Genomic DNA, 20,626 nt, shown 5'->3' with positions numbered 1-20,626 from the left:
TTAAGGTAACGTGTGGAGTTCCCCAGGGTTCGGTCCTTGGCCCTGCACTCTTCAGCATCTACATGCTGCCGCTAGGTGACATCATACGCAAATACGGTATTAGCTTTCACTGTTATGCTGATGACACCCAACTCTACATGCCCCTAAAGCTGACCAACACGCCGGATTGTAGTCAGCTGGAGGCGTGTCTTAATGAAATTAAACAATGGATGTCCGCTAACTTTTTGCAACTCAACGCCAAAAAAACGGAAATGCTGATTATCGGTCCTGCTAGACACCGAACTCTATTTAATAATACAACTCGAACATTTGACAACCAAACAATTAAACAAGGCGACACGGTAAAGAATCTGGGTGTTATCTTTGACCCAACTCTCTCCTTTGAGGCACACATTAAAAGCGTTACTAAAACGGCCTTCTTTCATCTCCGTAACATCGCTAAAATTCGCTCCATTCTGTCCACTAAAGACGCTGAGATCATTATCCATGCGTTTGTTACGTCTCGCCTCGACTACTGTAACGTATTATTTTCGGGTCTCCCCATGTCTAGCATTAAAAGATTACAGTTGGTACAAAATGCGGCTGCTAGACTTTTGACAAGAACAAGAAAGTTTGATTACATTACGCCTGTACTGGCTCACCTGCACTGGCTTCCTGTGCACTTAAGATGTGACTTTAAGGTTTTACTACTTACGTATAAAATACTACACGGTCTAGCTCCATCTTATCTTGCCGATTGTATTGTACCATATGTCCCGGCAAGAAATCTGCGTTCAAAGGACTCCGGCTTATTAGTGATTCCCAAAGCCCAAAAAAAGTCTGCGGGCTATAGAGCATTTTCCGTTCGGGCTCCAGTACTCTGGAATACCCTCCCGGTAACAGTTCGCGATGCCACCTCAGTAGAAGCATTTAAGTCTCACCTTAAAACTCATTTGTATACTCTAGCCTTTAAATAGACTCCCTTTTTAGACCAGTTGATCTGCCGTTTCTTTTCTTTTTCTTCTATGTCCCACTCTCCCGTGTGGAGGGGGTCCGGTCCGATCCGGTGGCCATGTACTGCTCGCCTGTGTATCGGCTGGGGACATCTCTGCGCTGCTGGTCCGCCTACGCTTGGGATGGTTTCCTGCTGGCTCCGCTGTGAACGGGACTCTCGCTGCTGTGTCTTGGATCTTCTTTGGACTGGACTCTCGCGACTGTGTTGTATCCATTGTGGATTGAACTTTCACAGTATCCTGTTAGATCGGCTCGACATCCATTGCTTTCCTCCTCTCTAAGGTTCTCATAGTCATCATTGTCACCGATGTCCCACTGGGTGTGAGTTTTCCTTGCCCTTATGTGGGCCTACCGAGGATGTCGTGGTGGTTTGTGCAGCCCTTTGAGACACTAGTGATTTAGGGCTATATAAGTAAACATTGATTGATTGATTGATTGATTGATTGAATCAATCAATCAATCAATGTTGATTGATTGATTGATTGATTGATTGATTGAATCAATCAATCAATCAATCAATCAATGTTTACTTATATAGCCCTAAATCACTAGTGTCTCAAAGGGCTGCACAAACCACCACGACATCCTCGGTAGGCCCACATAAGGGCAAGGAAAACTCACACCCAGTGGGACATCGGTGACAATAATGACCCAGTGGGACGTCGGTGACAATGATGACTATGAGAACCTTGGAGAGGAGGAAAGCAATGGATGTCGAGCGGGTCTAACATGATACTGTGAAAGTTCAATCCATATTGGATCCAACACAGTCGCGAGAGTCCAGCCCAAAGCGGATCCAACACAGTCGCGAGAGTCCAGCCCAAAGCGGATCCAACACAGCAGCGAGAGTCCCGTTCACAGCGGAGCCAGCAGGAAACCATCCCAAGCGGAGGCGGATCAGCAGCGCAGAGATGTCCCCAGCCGATACACAGGCAAATGATTGTGATATTCGAGTATACGTTCTCACACAGTTGCTATTAGTAGCTCTTCTCACTCTTTCTTGTTTCTCCTTCTCACAGACATAAAACAAGCGTACCTTCTTACATACGTCGCATACTGTCGTGTGTGCAACGTCATACGCTCTCGCGGAGCAGACAGGTAGCGACAAGGGTAACGTTAGCTGTGGTGCTAGCGCGGCGGTGCGAATGGTGATACAAGAGAAAGAAGGTGCGAATCTGGTAACAAATGAAGGAAGAAGAATGAATTCCCAAGAAAAACAACAAGGAGTCCATCGTCTGGCCAATTTTAGTGTTGCCAATCAACCTATCCCCAGGTGCATGTTTTTGGCGGTGAGAGGAAGCCAGAGTACTTGAAGGGAACCCACGCAGTCACGGGGAGAACATGCAAACTCCACACAGAAAGATCCCGAGCCCGGGATCGAACTTAGGACTACTCGGACCTTTGTATTGTGAGGCAGATGCACTAACCCCTCTTTCACCGTGCTGCCCATATATAGTGATATATATTACCCTATTTTTCGGACTATAAGTCGCAGTTTTTTTATTAACACATTACCGTAAAATATCAAATGATATTATTTAGCTCATTCACGTAAGAGACTAGACCATGGGTGTCAAACTCTGGCCCGCGGGCCAAATCTGGCCTGCCGTGTAATTTAATTTGGCCCTTGAGGCAATATCAATTTAGCATTAGAGCTGGCCCGCCGGTGTTATACAACGTCGGTGCCGCTGTAACACTGCATTCATACTTGCCAACCCTCCTAATTTTCCCGGTAGACTCCCGAAGTTCAGTGGCCCTCCCGAAAATCTCCCGGGGCAACCATTCTCCCGAATTTCTACCGATGTCCACCTATATTGGGGGCGTGCATTTAAGGCACTGCCTTTAGCGTTCTCTACAACCTGTCGTCACGTCCGCTTTTCTTCCATACTAACAGCGTGTCACATAATATTTGTGGCTTTTACACACACACACACACACACACACACACACACACACACACACACACACACACACACACACACACACACACACACACACGCACACACACACACACACGCACACGCGCACAAGTGAATGCAAGGCATACTTGGTCAACAGCCATACAGGTCACACTGAGGGTGGCCGTATAAACAACTTTAGCACTGTACTGGGGCGGTATAGCTCGGTCGGTAGAGCGGCCGTGCCAGCAACTTGAGGGTTCCAGGTTCGATCCCCGCTTCCGCCATCCTAGTCACTGCCATTGTGTCCTTGGGCAAGACACTTTACCCACATGCTCCCAGTGCCACCCACACTGGTTTAAATGTAACTTAGATATTGGGTTTCAATCCAATCCAATCCAATCCACTATTTATATAGCACATTTAAACAACAATAACGTTTCCAAAGTGCTGCACAGCCATGTTAAAAACAATATTATGCTCCAACAATGACTGAATAAAACAAAAAATGAATAAAAATAAAACCAATAAAAACAATATAAAAACAAATATGATTAAAAACTATTTTAAAGGGTAAAATCAATTAAAACAGTAAAATAAAAATAAAAGTGTATAAAAAACAAAGAGGACAACAGAGGACCACTATGTAAAAGTGCTTTGAGTCACTAGAGAAAAGCGCTATATAAATATAATTCACTTCACTTCACTTCACTGTTACAAATATGCGCCACACTGTGAACCCACCCCAAACAAGAATAACAAACACATTTCGGGTGAACATCCGCACCGTAACACAACAGAACAAATACTCAGAACCCCTTGCAGCACTAACTCTTCCGGGAAACTTCCACCAAACTGACCAATAGTCAACGTTTTATTCATGCATTTTCTCTTTCTACTTCAAGGCTTGATTGTTTGGTTCATTCATTATTGTTATTTTATTTTCAAATGTATTATTAGCCTGTGGAAAAAAATTGATACTTACCTCAGAAGATTGCAAATAGAAAAAAAGGCATAACATTTGTATAAAAATGTTATTTGATATGCCATTGATATTTTTTTAAATTGTTATTATTATTATTATTTGAAACTGGATTTTGCATGTCACTAAAGTTATATAAGCCTTGCTTGTTCAATATTTAATGCAAAACTTGTTTGGGTCCCTATTAAAAGGTTAATTTGTTCAACCTTAGCCCGCGGCTTTGTTCCGTTTAAAATTTTGGCCCACTCTGTATTTGAGTTTGACACCCCTGGACTAGACGTATAAGATTTAATCAGATTTAGCAATTAGGAGTGACAGATTGTCTGGTAAACGTATAGCATGTTCTATATGTTATAGTTATTTGAATGACTCTTACCATAATATGTTAGGTTAACATACCAGGCACTTTCTCAGTTGGTTATTTATGCCTCATATAACGTACACTTATTCAGCCTGTTGTTCACTATTCTTTATATATTTTAAATTGCCTTTCAAACGTCTATTCTTGGTGTTGGGTTTTATCAAATAAATTTCCCCCAAAAATGCGACTTATATATGTTTTTTTCTTCTTTATTATGCATTTTCGGCAGGTGCGACTTATACTCCGGAGCGACTTATACTCCGAAAAATACGGTATATCTAAAGCCCACACTAGCAAGGAAAAAAAAAACAAGACTTTTTTAAAAATCATGTGTGTCTGCCGCTGCACAAAATTTTACTTTTAAGTCAATAATTCATGTTCCTTTTATTAAACTATGTTTAAAAACACTAATCAAAAAGCTCCGTTTTACCTGCTCAATGTCCAAACACACAAACATGCAAGTCAACATTTTTTTAACTTTGCACTTGAACCAGTTTTCCAAAAGCTCCATAAAAAAAAAAAAAAAAAAACCTCCTATGCATTCGTATGGACCTACTCCCTTAACTAACTGAAATATTGATTCATCGCAAAACACACAAGCACGTCTTTTATGATCAAGCTCAAATGTCCCAGGAGGTACATTACAGCATCATGCATCACTTTTAGCCTTGAAAAAGACGTGTTGTTGTTGGCAAAGTGCATTAAATATTAAAGCACGATACACACACACTTGCTAGTCAGAGCAGCCAAACACACACGTACACACACAACTTGCTGTTATACCCGGAGTAACACAGTTAATTTTACTTCACTGCATCCGACTGGCTGAATATGAACAGCTCGCAATGTGCTAAAGCCTAAGAAAAAAACAAAAAAAACCTGCTAACTGCCACGAATGAAGGCCTTGTTCTGGTGGCGGCACACAAAACTCAATTGTCTTGACGCCTCTGCAAGCTTCTGTTCTGGCTGGCAGTATGTCAGGGTCACATGGTGGCTCGCTGCTTTCCACATGGCCTGACAATGACATTTAAGCCACCGCCAGCAACCGAACAGTTTGGTGCACTTCTATAGGTCACGTTTTTATGTAGTGTTGCCCTCACAGTCTATTGAACCCAGCCAGACTGGGATTCATATCCATCAGCACTGCACCATAGACACACTACTTTGGTTCTAAATAGGGCTGTCAAACAATTAAAATATTTAATCATGATTAATGGCATTTTGTTCATAGTTAACTCCTAATTAATCACAGATATACAGGTGATGTTCATATTATTAGAATATCATGAAAAAGTTGATTTATTTCAGTAATTATATTCAGAACGTGAAACTTACATATATCAATTCATTACACACATAGTGATATATTTGAAATGTTTTTTTATTTAAATTTTGATGATTAGTACCGACAATTACTGAAAATCCCAAATTCAGTATCTCGGAAAATTAGAATATTAGTTACGACTAGTACCAAAAAATATTTAGAAATGTGGGCCAACTGAAAAGTATGAACATGGAAAGTTTCAGCATGTACGGCAATCCATACTTAGTTGCAGCTCCTTTTGCCTGAATTGCTGCAGCAATACGGCGTGGCATGGAGTCCACCAGTCTGTTGCACTCCTCAGGTGTTATGAGAGCCCAGGTTGCTTTAATAGTGGCCTTCAGCTCTTCAGCATTGTTGGGTCTGGCCTCTCGCATCTTCCGCTTCACAATACCCCATAGGTTTTTTATGGGGTTAAGGTCAGGTGAGCTTGCAGGCCAATCAAGAACAGGGATACCATGGTCCTTAAACCAGGTACTGGTAGATTTGGCACTGTGTGCAGGTGCCAAGTCATGTTGGAAAATGAAATCTTCACCTCCATAAAATTGCTCCACGGCAGGCAGCATAAAGTGTTCTAAAACTTCCTGGTAGACTGCTGCATTGACCCTAGACCTCAGGAAACACAGTGGACCAACACCAGCAGATGACATGGCACCCCAGACCATTACCGATTGTGGAAATTTGACACTGGACTTCAGGCAACGTGGATTATGTGCCTCTCCTGTCTTCCTCCAGACTCTGGGACCTTGATTTCCAAAGGAGATACAAAATGTACTTTCATCTGAAAACATAACTTTGGACCACTCAGCAGCAGTCCAGTCCTTTTTTGTCTTAAGCCCAGGCGAGACGCTTTTGACGTTGTCTCTTATTCAAGAGTGGCTTTACACAAGGAATGCGACAGCTGAAGCCCATATCTTGCATACGTCGGTGCGTGGTGGTTCTTGAAGCACTGACTCCAGCTGCAGTCCACTCTTTGTGGATCTCCCCCATATTTTTGAATCGCTTTTGTTTGACAATCCTCTCCAGGGCGCGGTTATCCCTCTTGCTTGTACACTTTTTTCTACCACATCTTTGTCTTCCCTTTGCCTCTCTATTAATGTGCTTGGACACAGAGCTCTGGGAACATCCAACCTCTTTGGCAATGACCTTTTGTGTTTTGCCCTCCTTCTTTAAAGTATCAATGGTCATCTTTTAGACAGTTGTCAAGTCAGCAGTCTTCCCTGTGATTGTGTGTCATACAGAATCAAAACAAGAGACCATTTAAAGGCTTTTCCAGGTGTTTTGAGTTAGTTCGCTAATTAGAGTGTGGCACCAGGTGTCTTCAATATCTGACCTTTTCACCATATTCTAATTTTCTAAGATGTTGAATTTAGGGTTTTCATTGATTGTCAGCTATAATCATCTCCTTTTTGGCAAAAAAAACACTTGAAATGTATCAGTCTGTTTGGAATGAATGTATACATTCTACAAGTTTGACTTTCTAAATGGAATTAATGAAATAAATCAACTTTTTCATGATATTCTAATAATATGACCAGCACCTGTATATAATTTTTCATCATAAATAAGTGCAGCATTTTCCCCGGGATATTTGTTAGTTAAGGTGGTGTCACTCCACGTGGAAGGGGGCGTCGCCCGGGACAGGCGGACGGACGGGGAAGGGGCTGGGTGGCAAGTGGCAATAGACTACAGACTACAGTGAAGTAGGCTGGCTTCGTTGCGTGAAGAAGCCTACAATTTTTGGTTGTGTTTTCCGCTCCATAAGCTGAATGGCAATAAACGATATATAGCACGATATTTTTTCCGTAAAGTAAAAACAAAACCCAAAGCAGTCCTAGTTACCTGAGATACTAAGTATGGTATTATTTTGACTTACTAAATATTGACTTACTAAGACAAAATGACAAAGTTAAATTAATGACTTACTGTCAATAAGCGTTTGCAAGAAGCATTTGAAAAAAAGAGTTAAAAGTTGGGCCATATGCTGACATACAGTGGGGCAAAAAAGTATTTAGTCAGCCACCGATTGTGCAAGTTCTCCCACTTAAAATGATGACAGAGGTCTGTAATTTTCATCATAGGTACACTTCAACTGTGAGAGACAGAATGTGAAAAAAAAATCCAGGATTTCACATTGTAGGAATATTAAAGAATTTATTTGTAAATTATGGTGAAAAATAAGTATTTGGTCAACCATTCAAAGCTCTCTTTGATGAAAGGAAGTTTTGGCTCAAAATCTCACGATACGTGTCCCCATTCATTCTTTCCTTAACACGGATCAATCGTCCTGTCCCCTTAACAGCCCCAAAGCATGATGTTTCCACCCCCATGCTTCACAGTAGGTATGGTGATTATGGGATGCAACTCAGTATTATTCTTCCGCCAAACACGATGAGTTGAGTTTATACCAAAAAGTTCTATTTTGGTTTCATCTGACCACATGACATTCTCCCATGTGCTCTCTGGCAAAATACAGACGGGCCTGGACATGCACTGGCTTAAGAAGGGAACACGTCTGGCACTGCAGGATTTGATTGCCTGTCAGCTTAGTGTGTTACTGATGGTAACCTTTGTTACTTTGGTCCCAGCTCTCTGCAGGTCATTCACCAGGTCCCCCCGTGTGGTTCTGGGATTTTTGCTCACCGTTCTCATGATCATTTTGACCCCACGGGATGAGATCTTGCGTGGAGCCTAGATCGAGGGAGATTATCAGTGGTCTTGTAAGTCTTCCATTTTCTGGTAATTGCTCCCACAGTTGATTTTTTCACACCAAGCTGCTTGCCTATTGCAGATTCACTCTTCCCAGTCTGGTGCAGGTCTACAATTCTTTTCCTGGTGTTCTTCGACAGCTCTTTGGTCTTGGCCATAGTGGAGTTTGGAGTCTGAGTGTTTGAGGCTGTGGACAGGTGTCTTTTGTACAGATAACGAGTTCAAACAAGTGCCATTAATACAGGTAACAAGTGGAGGACAGAAGAGCTTCTTAAAGAAGAAGTTACAGGTCTGTGAGAGCCAGAGATCTTCCTTGTTTGAAGTGACCAAAAACTTATTTTCGACCATAATTTCCAAAAATTTTTTTAAAAATTCCTACAATGTGAATTCCTGGAATTTTTTTTCACATCTTGTCTCTCACAGTTGAAGTGTACCTATGATGAAAATTACAGACCTCTGTCTTCATTTTAAGAGGGAGAACTTGCACAATCGGTGGCTGACTAAATACTTTTTGGCCCCACTGTATATAACGTGTATCGTGACATGGCTTAAAAAATATCGGATATCAACAAAAGGCCATATCGCCCAGCCTTAATCTAAAGTGCACAGAAAAGGGAAATAAAAACTGCAGTCTTCCTTGAAGCATGCTAAAAGTCTGTGATGCACCCATAAGAAGACCAGGAATAATGTTCATTTAAACCCTGGACCTGATTTAATTGAGTGTAAGATATGTTGAAAACGTAGCAATGTGTCCTCAGCTTTTAAACCCCTGGTGACTTCGGGGGGGTTGGACACACGGCGATGACGAGATTTATATAGAGTGAAATCTGAAGCAGGCTTGTGGTGGAGGCGCGCTAAGAAGCGGCGAGAGTTCAAGGCAAGGTCAAGGAAAACGACAGTCTGACAGGGCCTGCAACTTCAAGAAAACGCCAAATTATACTTATATTATCCAGCAGTTTGCATTCAAAAAAAGTCTTTCTCCTGATAAGCAACTGAAACAAAACATGCGCTAATGGCTACAGATTTTCTGCAGAGATTGACAATATCCAGGAAGGCAGTTGTGTTTTCATCAAGATGACTTGCACTGCCAGTAAAGGGGAAGCATTCTTGCTTCCACTTATGTAAGAGTCACTACATAGGGGGCTGTTTTGACTTTAAAGGTGGGGAAGGGAGAGGGTGGGGGGGGGACGTCAGTCCGTCTCCGTACTACTCCAGCTGGCTATAATGAGGCAGGAGCTCAAAAAGAGTTTGGACTGGAAATAGGGTCAGCAGGAAGAGAAAGTCTCCAGTTACTCTTTACAAAAGTCTGTTTTCAGGAGCAGTAGTGCGTCCTCGTGCAAACACCACCAGGTGAATCATTTACCAGGACTTTCCCTGCTTAAAAAGCTCATATAGCGATTACCGTGCTAATGGTCCTCTTAAAAGGTCCCTATTATGCAAAACCAACTTTTTTTTATTACATATTGCTACCTGTTTTATGTATTTGGCATCTCCATGAGTCCCAAAATACTGAAATCAAACCTTGGAGATATGGCGGAGAGATTTATAAAACGATCTTGTTACGTGCGAGGTTTGTTCCCCCGGGATGCAGACGGACCACTCCGGACGAGACGTGCAGGTAGGAACGTGATTTGTTTGTAGAAGTCAAACAAGTACCAAAAACTGAAAACAAGCCAGAGGAAAAAATGTGCCGATCGCACTCGAAGCAAACGCTATAGCTTAGCATAGGCAAAAGGACAAGGAATACTCACGTAACTGTAGCATAAGCAAACAAAGAAGCCAGGCCGACTGACCGGCAAAGGCAGGCTTAAATAATGGCTCTGATTAGAGCTCGGGGAACAGGTGAGCGTCTCGAACACCAATCAGAGGCAGGAGAAAATAATAAGTAGCCAAGGTAACTGAACAAACCCAAAGGTGCACAACAACAAGAACTAAGGGAGTCCAAGACTAACAGAAAATAACAAAAACATGATCTGGACCACGGATCATGACAAATCTTGCTTTCCTTTATACTTCCTCCAAATGAGCCATTTGGAATTTGCCCAATTTATGACACTTTTCTCCACGTGAGACGTCAGCAGATATCTTCAAATATGGTAAAGATTTAAAGAGTTTTGTGCTAGTCCGCCATTGTTGTCCGACGCTGTAGTCAATAAGCTCCTTCTTTATCCTCTATCTTCATGTTGTGGGGCAGACTGACTCGTACATACACATGTAGCGTCTAGATCTAACTCGAAAGATTGATATGGGAGCGCTAAAAACTACAACATAGCTGGGCGGGAGAAGACGCAGTGGAAGTGGAGACACTTAAAAAAGACCGCAAAACAAATACAGAAGAGATGGTCAGTAAGTGGCTTGAAGACGGTCTGTAAAACAATTTATGCCAAAATGTGTACAAAAAAACACCATCACATGTTATGTAGACCACAAGGAAACGTTTTAAATGTAGAAAAAAAACATTCATTGGGCAGTACAATTAATCATCATTGAAATCGACATTTAGGTTTTAATAAGTGTGATTTCGTAACCACAAGAGTACAATGGTAAACCATTCTACAGCAGGGATTCCCGCAGCGCTTTGTTGTTAAAGGGGAACATTATCACCAGACCTATGTGAGCGTCAATATATACCTTGATGGTGCAGAAAAAAAGACCATCTATTTTTTTAACCGATTTCCGAACTCTAAATGGGTGAATTTAGGCAAATTAAACGCCTTTCTGTTTATCGCGCTGGAGGCGATGAGGTCAGAATGTGACTTCGCCGAGGTAACACACCCAACATTTTCATTTTCAACACATTACAAACACCGGGTCTCAGCTCTGTTATTTTCCGTTTTTATGACTATTTTTTGGAACCTTGGAGACATCATGCCTCGACGGTGTGTTGTCGGAGGGTGTAACAACACTAACAGGGAGGGATTCAAGTTGCACCACTGGCCCGAAGATGCCAAAGTGTCTGCCGCCAAACCCCCACTGAATGTGCCAGAGTGTCTCCACATTTTACCAGCGATGCTAAGGCAGACATGGCACAAAGATGTATGGATAACCTGCAAATGCATTTGCAACGATAGTCAACGAAATCACAAAGGTGAGTTTTGTTGATGTTGACTGCCAGCTAATCGATGCTAACATGCTACGCTAATCGATGCTAACATGCTATTTACCGGCGGTGCTAAAGCAGATATGGTACAGAGATGTATGGATAACCTGTCGATGCATCTGCAACTATATTACGTTTCCTTTCACTCACATTTAATGCGAAAAAAACACTTACCAATCGACGGATTTAAGTTGCTCCAGTGTCAAAAGATGCTTAAGTCCTGATCGTTTGGTCCGCACATTTTACCGGCGATGCTAACGCAGCTATTCGGCCATGCTATGGCTATGAATAGCGTCAATAGCTATTCGCTCAATAGCTTCAGTTTCTTCTTCAATATTTTCATACTCCAACCATCTGTTTCAATACATGCGTAATCTGTTGAATCGCTTAAGTCGCTGAAATCCGAGTTTGAATCCGAGCTAATGTCAATATATCTTGCTGTGGTATTCGCCATTGTTTGTTTACATTGGCAGCACTGTATGACGTCACAGGGAAATGGCCAGTGTCTTCGCAGAGAGCGAAAATAAGGCACTTTAAAGCTTTATTTAGGGATATTCCGAGACCGGTAAAATTTTGAAAAAAAACTTCAAAAAATACAACAAGCCACTGGGAACTGATTTTTATTGTTTTTAACCCTTTTGAAATTGTGATAATGTTCCCCTTTAAGGCGGCCGCCTTAACTAATGTCTTAACAAGATATCCAGCCAAACTATTACTGTCTCCAAGTAAATGCATACACTGAGTATCATTCGCATCCCAAAATACTGGGGACGCTGTAGCCTAGGATCAAGACCATTTTATCCATCCATTTCCTACCGCTTATTCCCTTTAGTCAATCAGAAACATCCAAAATGTCATTTCCGGAGGTGACATATAGCAAAAATGGCGAGTCACGGCAAGAAAGAATTATATATGTGGACTGAAAGAGGAATAGAGCTACTTTTAAGCATCGTTTTGGAGTTTAAAGTTAACAAAACTCAACAAAGTATTGACTGGGAAACTTGCCAGTCCAAGTATGGTGACATTCTTACCCTATTTTTGGAGCGGTACGGACTTGGAGGGTAATCTGAGGAATTTCCTCATGGGAAAGAGGACATGACAAAAAACAACTATCGACACTAAACTGAAAGCGATTTGTGTAAAGTACGGACAAATAGTCGACGCAGGTGGAAGAAATGGTTAAGCTAGTGTTGTTTTGCTGTACTTCCAACTATGCGAGCAGATCTGGGGCAGTTCTCCATCAACAACACCCATACAATTTGGAATAGAAACATCAGATATTGACGCGAGCTCTTACAGGAGTTGGGATTCTCCATACACCCTTGATAGTCTGGTCACAGACAAAGAAATGCTGGATAATGTACAAGAGCAGCAAGATTTTAATAGGAGAAATCCACAATCTTCTGTGGTGAAAGAGAGAAGAGCTGTACTTCAGATATGTGGGCGCTAACTTCATTGCTAGGAAGTAATATTGTTAAAAGGCAGATAGATTTTGTATATCTGGGCATCTAAATATTTTTATATGAACTGCCCTGCAATTACACATGCTCTCAATAGTTGCTTTGGAATCAGAAGTCAAGATGGCAAGCATATTTTAAAGTTAAGCTGTTTTAGATGTACTTAAATTGGGTTGTAGTAAAAACACTTTGAGTAGTCTCTTGTATTAAATAATATTGAGTTAAGTAAAACTGCAGTTGCACCTCTAAAGGCTCAGTGGCCACAAGCGTGGACAGTAGGGCTGGGCGATATTGCCTTTTTTTTAATACCGCGTTATTTTTAGGCCATATCGCGATATACGATATATTTTACGATATTTTGCCTTAGCCTTGAATGAACACTGGATACATATAATCACAGCAGTATGATGATTCTGTGTCTACTAGAGATGCGCGGTTTGCGGTCTCATCCGCGGATAAACCGTGGGTCGCGCGGTTTACATGACGAAAAAATAGATTTTAATTAGATTCGGGCGGGTGGCGGTTGAACCATCCGGAAATATTTGATATGCATGGTTCCGTGATCGGTATCCTTTGCCATTCAAAGTGCCATTTAAGACCCGTGTCATAAAGCGAAGAAGATAATAAGAGACGCTATTATTCTCCTGAATGACTGCCGGTAGTCACCCAGATAATAAGTATTAGGGCGTGCTATGAAGCCATTGGCTTTGACGCCTACTACAACTTGTACAATCTGCTTGTCAGTCCAGCATCATGTTGAGTGTGGCTTCCGCAGCAACATGCACACGACTGCAAGGCATACTGGGTGACACAGAGTACACTAATGGTTGTGATATAAACAATTTAACACTCTTAGTAATATGCGCCACGCTGTGAAGCCACACCAATTAAGAAGGACAAACACATTTCGGGAGAACATCCTCACAGTAACACAACATAAACGCAACACAACAAATACCCATAATCCTTTGTACTCATGACACTTCCTGACTATTTTATACCCCCCCCCCCCAAATTGCAAAAGACTCAGCAAATTACTCAGAATACTGTGTAATTATGCGATTAAAGCGGACTACTTATAGCATGGGTGTCAAACTCTGGCCCGCGGGCCAAATTTGGCCCACCGTGTAATTTCACTTGGCCCTTGAGGCAATATCAAATTAACATTAGAGCTGGCCCGCCGCTGTAACACCGCATTCACCGCTAATACTCTTACTAGCCAACCCTCACGATTTTCCCGGGAGACTCCCAAAGTTCAGTGCCCCTCCCGAATTTCATCAGGGACAACGTTATTTGGGGTGGGCTTTAAAGGCACTAACTTTGGCGTTCTCTACAACCTGTCTCCACGTCCGCTTTTCCGCCATACAAACAGCGTGCTGGCCCGGTCACATGATATATGCAGCTTATACACACACACAAGTGAATGCAAGGCATACTTGGTCAACAGCCATACAGGTCACACTGAGGGTGACCGTATAAACAACTTTAACACTGTTACAAATATGCGCCACACTGTGAACCCACACCAAACAAGAATGACACATTTCGGGAGAACATCCGCACCGTAACACAACAGAACAAATACCCAGAACACCTTGCAGCACTAACTCTTCCGGGACGCTACAATATACACCCCCCCTATCACCAAACCCCATCCACCTCAACCCCACCACCGAAAAGAGGCATTCAATTTTTATTTAAATTTTATTTCATATGCCATTGATATTTTTTAATTATTATTATTATTTGAAACTGGATTTTGCATGTCACTATAAAGTTATATAAGCCTTGCTTGTTCAATATTCAATGCAAAACTAGTTTGGGTCCCTATTAAAAGGTTATGTAGATTAACTACGATCAAAGTATTGGACAGGACGTCAAAATGTGTAAATAAAGTTGTACTTTATATAAGAAAAATGTGGGGATACAAACGGTACAAAACAATCCTTGTACCTTGTTATCTGTCATTCATTCATCACCCGAAGGCTCGTAACGCTCAGTCTCATCAACCACAATGCACCTGCTCCCGCTCCTTTCATTACATCCGGTTTGCCGCAATGCATTGTGGAACATGTAGTATTTTAGTTAACCCTTTGTTAGGCTATAAAATAGAAAACAAATCAATCCAGTGTCAGCGTTTCTCAAATAATCAATATCAAATACATGTATAAATCAAATCAATTCACTTTTAACTCTTTTTAGCTGTAAATAATAGCAGTCCTGGGTTCAAATCCAGGCTCGGGATCTTTCTGTGTGGAGTTTGCATGTTCTCCCCGTGAATGCGTGAGTTCCCTCAGGGTACTCCGGCTTCCTCCCACTTCCAAAGACATGCACCTGGGGATAAGTTGATTGGCAACACTAAAATTGGCCCTTGTGTGTGAATATGAGTGTGAATGTTGTCTGTCTATCTGTGTTGGCCCTGCGATGAGGTGGCGACTTGTCCAGGGTGTACCCCGCCTTCCGCCCGATTGTAGCTGAGATAGGCGCCAGCGCCCCCCGCGACCCCGAAAGGGAATAAGCGGTAGAAAATGGATGGAGGGATGGATGATATGCCATTGATATTTTTTAATTATTATTATTATTTGAAACTGGATTTTGCATGTCACTATAAAGTTATATAAGCCTTGCTTGTTCAATATTCAATGCAAAACTAGTTTGGGTCCCTATTAAAAGGTTAATTTGTTCAAATACGCCCCGCGGCTTTGTTCGGTTTTAAATTTTGGCCCACTCTGTATTTGAGTTTGACACCCCTGACTTATAGCTTGGATCGGGCTGGAAAATAGTGTCCGCTACAACCGGTGACGTCAAACGCACGCGATGTTTTCAACTCGACACTTGGCGGGAAATTTAAAACTGCAATTTAGTAAACTAAACCCGTGAGTCGGTAAGGTGGGCGGGGTTGGGGGCGCGGGGGTGTAAAACATATTCAGGAAGTGTCATGGCTCCTCATATATACACATTGATTTTAGTGGGAGTCTCCAACAAAAACAGTTATTCGGACCGAGAAAACGACAATTTCCCCATTAATTTGAGCGAGGATGAAAGATTCGTGTTTGAGGATATTGATAGCGACGGACTAGAAAAAAAACACACAAAAAAACGCGATAGCATTGGGACATATTCCGATGTTTTTAAACACATTTACTAGGATAATTCTGGGAAATCCCTTATCTTTCTATTGTGTTGCTAATGTTTTAGTGAGTTTAATATTACCTAATAGTCGGAGGGGTGTGTCCACGACCGGGTGTTGACGCGCAGTGTCTCAGGGGAGTCGACGGCAGCTATGGACGGCACAAGCTCAGCTCTTATCCCGTAAGAACTGACTTTTTAACCACAGTTTTCTCACTGAAACCTGCTGGTTGACATTTGGTCTGGATTCATGTTCGCTTGACCGCGCTGTGATCCATAGTAAAATTTTTACCTCCGGGAATCTTAAACAAGGAATCACCGTGTGTTTGTGTGGCTAAAGGCTAAAGCTTCCCAACTCCATCTTTCTACTGTGACTTGAATGAATGAATGAATGAATGGTGTATTTTGAGCCATGCAAACAAAACAAGAGAATGACATAAAATACAAAAGAAATATATAGATACATTATTTTTACACCTACATTGAAAACATTACATGTGACTAATCTTTTGTAGATGCCAAGATTGGCTCAAAAGAGAGTAGGAAGAAGTAAACTTATTAGGTCCCACCCCTATACATATACAATATATATATATACAATATATAATACAATAATATATATAATATAATTCAATTCAGTGGTTGCTGCTATATATTGTCTATATAAAATACATTTAAATTCACACACACTTACATATATACATATGTACACACACATATGTACACAACACACACATATATACACACACACATATATACAATGTATATATATACATATATACACACACATACACACATAATCACATACATACACACATGCATATACCCAAAATACACACATATCCATCACACACACACACACACACACACACACACACACACACACACACACACACACACACACACACACACACACACACACACACACCTATATAAATACTATAAATATAATAGTATATATAATATACACTTTTGTCTAAACATAATTAACAGTTTATGGTGCCTATGGGAACAAGCTTTCGTTTTGACTGTGATATTAGTGGTTAATAGTGGATCTGTGGCTGTGGAGCTACTGCCCCTGATCAACAGGACCTGAGGACCACTCTTGCTATGTGTCCTATGCTGTGCATTAAAGGAGACGAGGGGAGCCCCCTGCCAGAGGAGTTATCCACGAACATAAGATCCCCCACTTGCCTGCCCTGTACTCCAGATAGTGTACCCAAATCCCTTTTCTTAGTTTCCATCGGCACCAATTCTTTAGTCCGAATTCATATTTGTTTTTACATTTGCAGAAAATTAGTATCACTCAAATTGCATATAGGATTGTTTGTGTACTTCTCCAATATTAATTGAACAAATTGCAAAAGATTCAGCAACACAGCTTTCCAAAATACCGTGTAATTATGCCGTTAAAGCAGACGACTTTTACCTGTGTGTGTGCGTAGCGCTCACACTTCCTAAAAACCCTGTGACGTCACGCGTACACGTCATCGTTACACGACGTGTCAAAGACGAAACTCCCGGGAAATTTAAAATTGTAATTTAGTCAACTAAAAAAAGCCGTATTGACATGTGTTGCAATGTTAATATTTCATCATTGATGTATAAAGTGGGCTTCACGGTGGCAGAGGGGTTAGTGCGTCTGCCTCACAATACGAAGTTCCTGCAGTCCTGGGTTCAAATCCAGGCTCGGGAGCTTTCTGTGTGGAGTTTGCATGTTCTCCCCGTGAATGCGTGGGTTCCCTCCGGGTACTCCGGTTTCCTCCCACCTCCAAAGACATGCACCTGGGGATAGGTTGATTGGCAACACTAAATTGGCCCTAGTGTGTGAATGTGAGTGTGAATGTTGTCTGTCTATCTGTGTCGGCCCTGCGATGAGGTGGCGACTTGTCCAGGGTGTACCCCGCCTTCCGCCCGATTGTAGCTGAGATAGGCGCCAGCGCCCCACGACCCCAAAAGGGAATAAGCGGTAGAAAATGGATGGATGGATGGATGTATAAACTATCAGACTGCGTGTGAATGTTGTCTGTCTATCTGTGTCGGCCCTGCGATGAGGTGGTGACTTGTCCAGGGTGTACCCCGCCTTCCGCCCGATTGTAGCTGAGATAGGCGCCAGCGCCCCACGACCCCAAAAGGGAATAAGCGGTAGAAAATGGATGGATGTATAAACTATCAGACTGCGTAGTGGGTTTCAGTAGGCCTTTAAAAAAAACTGACTTGTTTCAAAATATATACTTTCATAGCAGTTTTTCACAATCTGCAATTTTCCTACGGTGATTTTTTAAAGAACCTCTCAACCCGAGGGTCCCTGGTTCAAATCCCACCTAGTACCAACCTCGTCACGTCCGTTGTGTCCTGAGCAAGACACTTCACCCTTGCTCCTGACGGGTGCTGGTTGGCGCCTTGCATGGCAGCTCCCTCCATCAGTGTGTGAATGTGTGTGTGAATGGGTAAATGTGGAAGTAGTGTCAAAGCGCTTTGAGTACCTTGAAGGTAGAAAAGCGCTATACAAGTACAACCCATTTATTTATTTAAGTGTTAAACAAACTTCTGCATGATATAAAGTAGCTCGTTGAATAAAAATATGCTACGTGCTTTTAGACTATTTATGCTGAGCCTTGTAGCAACAACAACAACTTGTTTTGGTTCTTGCTGCGAACGTCTGCAGTCCAGCCCACAGTGTGAACTTTTTACACTACTTTGCGTCAAGCGTGTTGGCGTGAACTATTCCCAGATGGGGAGGCCTGGCGTGGGCCCCACCGAACACCATGTCGTAAGAGTGACCCCGCACGTGCTCCGTGTGTGAGTATTTGGGAGGAGTGCGACATGCCGGGGAGCCACACCCCTCGTCTTATATCTTAAGAGGAATTTACCAGACGCTTCTCAGAAATGACGGGCTTACCGTATGTCACATGATTCACTGCAACAGTACAGACCAAAAAAGCGGGAAGAATACTACGCAGATCCAAACAAGACGGCGTGACTCACATTCACAAATACTGTGGCTGCGCGGCGTTGACAGGAGTCCAAGTGACATCCAGTGCACATCTTTTTTATTTTTTCTGGTGTATAATTCACAGCAAGAGAACCACAGAACTACTTTTTGAAAGGCCATTAAAATACCGAAAGGATCTTCCAAGAAAAGGCCCCTAAATCTCTTGAGGGCAACTGCCTCAGCTGCTAATACTTTTTGGAAGTGGAATAAGGCATTTTATTGATTAAAATGAGGGAAAGACTTCAAACAACAGTCACTTACTAACAATGACGTCAGAAAGGGACCATGTTTTTTTGCAACTTTGGGTACATTCGCATTTCACACAAAAACAATTGTCATTGTCACTACTTGCACATTAGACAGAATAATATACGGTACAGCACAAAGTTTGGACACACCTTCTCATTTCAATGTGTTTTCCTAATTTTCATGACTATTTACACCGTAGATTGTCCCTGAAGTCATCAAATCTCTCATTTTCAGGTGACCCTCTTAAAGCTAATTGAGAGAATGCCAAGAGTGTGCAAAACAGTAATCAGAGCAAAGGGTAGATATTTTGAAGAAACTAGAATAATAAAATATGTTTTCAGTTATTTCACCCTTTTTTTGTTAAGTACATAACTACACATGTGTTCATTCACAGTTTTGATGCCTTCAGTGACAATCTACTATGTAAATAGTCATGAAAAAAATAAAGAAAACACATTGAATGAGGAAAAGGTGTGTCGAAATTGTTGGCCTATATATATAAATAAATAAATAAATATATATATATATATCAATCAATCAATGTTTACTTATATAGCCCTAAAGCACTAGTGTCTCAAAGGGCTGCACAAACCACTACGACATCCTCGGTAGGCCCACATAAGGGCAAGGAAAACTCACACCCAGTGGGATGTCGGTGACGATGATGACTATGAGAACCTTGGAGAGGAGGAAAGCAATGGATGTCGAGCGGGTCTAACATGATACTGTGAAAGTTCAATCCATAATGGATCCAATACAGTATATATATATATATATATATATATATATATATATATATATATATATATATATATATATATATATATATATATTTTTTTTATAAATAAAACAAAAAATAATTAAAAAATAATAATAATATATATATATATATATGTATATATATATATATATATATATATATACATATATATATATATTTAATAATTTTTTTGTTTTACTAAAAACAGAAATTACAACAGGAGTCAAAAATGTACATATACTGGAAAACCAGTCTCATAAATATCAATATTAAAGTACCAATGATTGTCACACACACACTAGGTCTGGCAAAAGTTTTCTCAGCATTTGACCCATCACCTTTGATCACCCCCTGGGAGGTGAGGGGAGCAGTGAGCAGCAGTGGTGGCCGTGCCCAGGAATCATTTTTGGTGATTTAAACCCCAATTCCAACCCTTGATGCTGAGTGCCAAGCAGGGAGGTAATGGGTCCCATTTTTATAGTCTTTTGTATGACTGGGCCAGGGTTTGAACTCACGACCTACCGATCTCAGGGCGGACACTCTAACCACTAGGCCACTGAGTACCGTATTTTTCAGGTTATAAGTCGCAGTTTTTTTCGTAGTTTGGCCAAGAGTCCGACATATACTCCGGATCTGTTATGTCCATAAAGAGTTATCTTGCACAATTTTCAC

The 20,626-nt window shown here is 41.5% G+C and overlaps 1 protein-coding gene across 2 annotated transcripts in view; it reads right to left on the bottom strand.

The window, feature by feature from the left end:
- Positions 1 to 20,626, bottom strand: part of gpr146 (G protein-coupled receptor 146) — a 43,708-nt gene that overhangs the window by 10,278 nt on the left and 12,804 nt on the right. Inside the window, exon 2 of one of the 2 annotated variants that reach the window (XM_061905321.1) lies at positions 16,035 to 16,102. The exons of the other annotated variant lie outside the window; for it this stretch is intronic. The gene's annotated coding sequence lies outside the window, so the exon portion shown is untranslated. The remainder of the gene's footprint in view (positions 1 to 16,034; positions 16,103 to 20,626) is intronic. 2 annotated transcript variants of the gene reach the window in all.

This window comes from Nerophis ophidion, linkage group LG07 (assembly GCF_033978795.1).
Source record: "Nerophis ophidion isolate RoL-2023_Sa linkage group LG07, RoL_Noph_v1.0, whole genome shotgun sequence".
NCBI lineage: Eukaryota > Metazoa > Chordata > Actinopteri > Syngnathiformes > Syngnathidae > Nerophis > Nerophis ophidion.
Note: the sequence above shows the minus strand (reverse complement) of the source record. Positions and strands in the feature narration are given on the sequence as shown.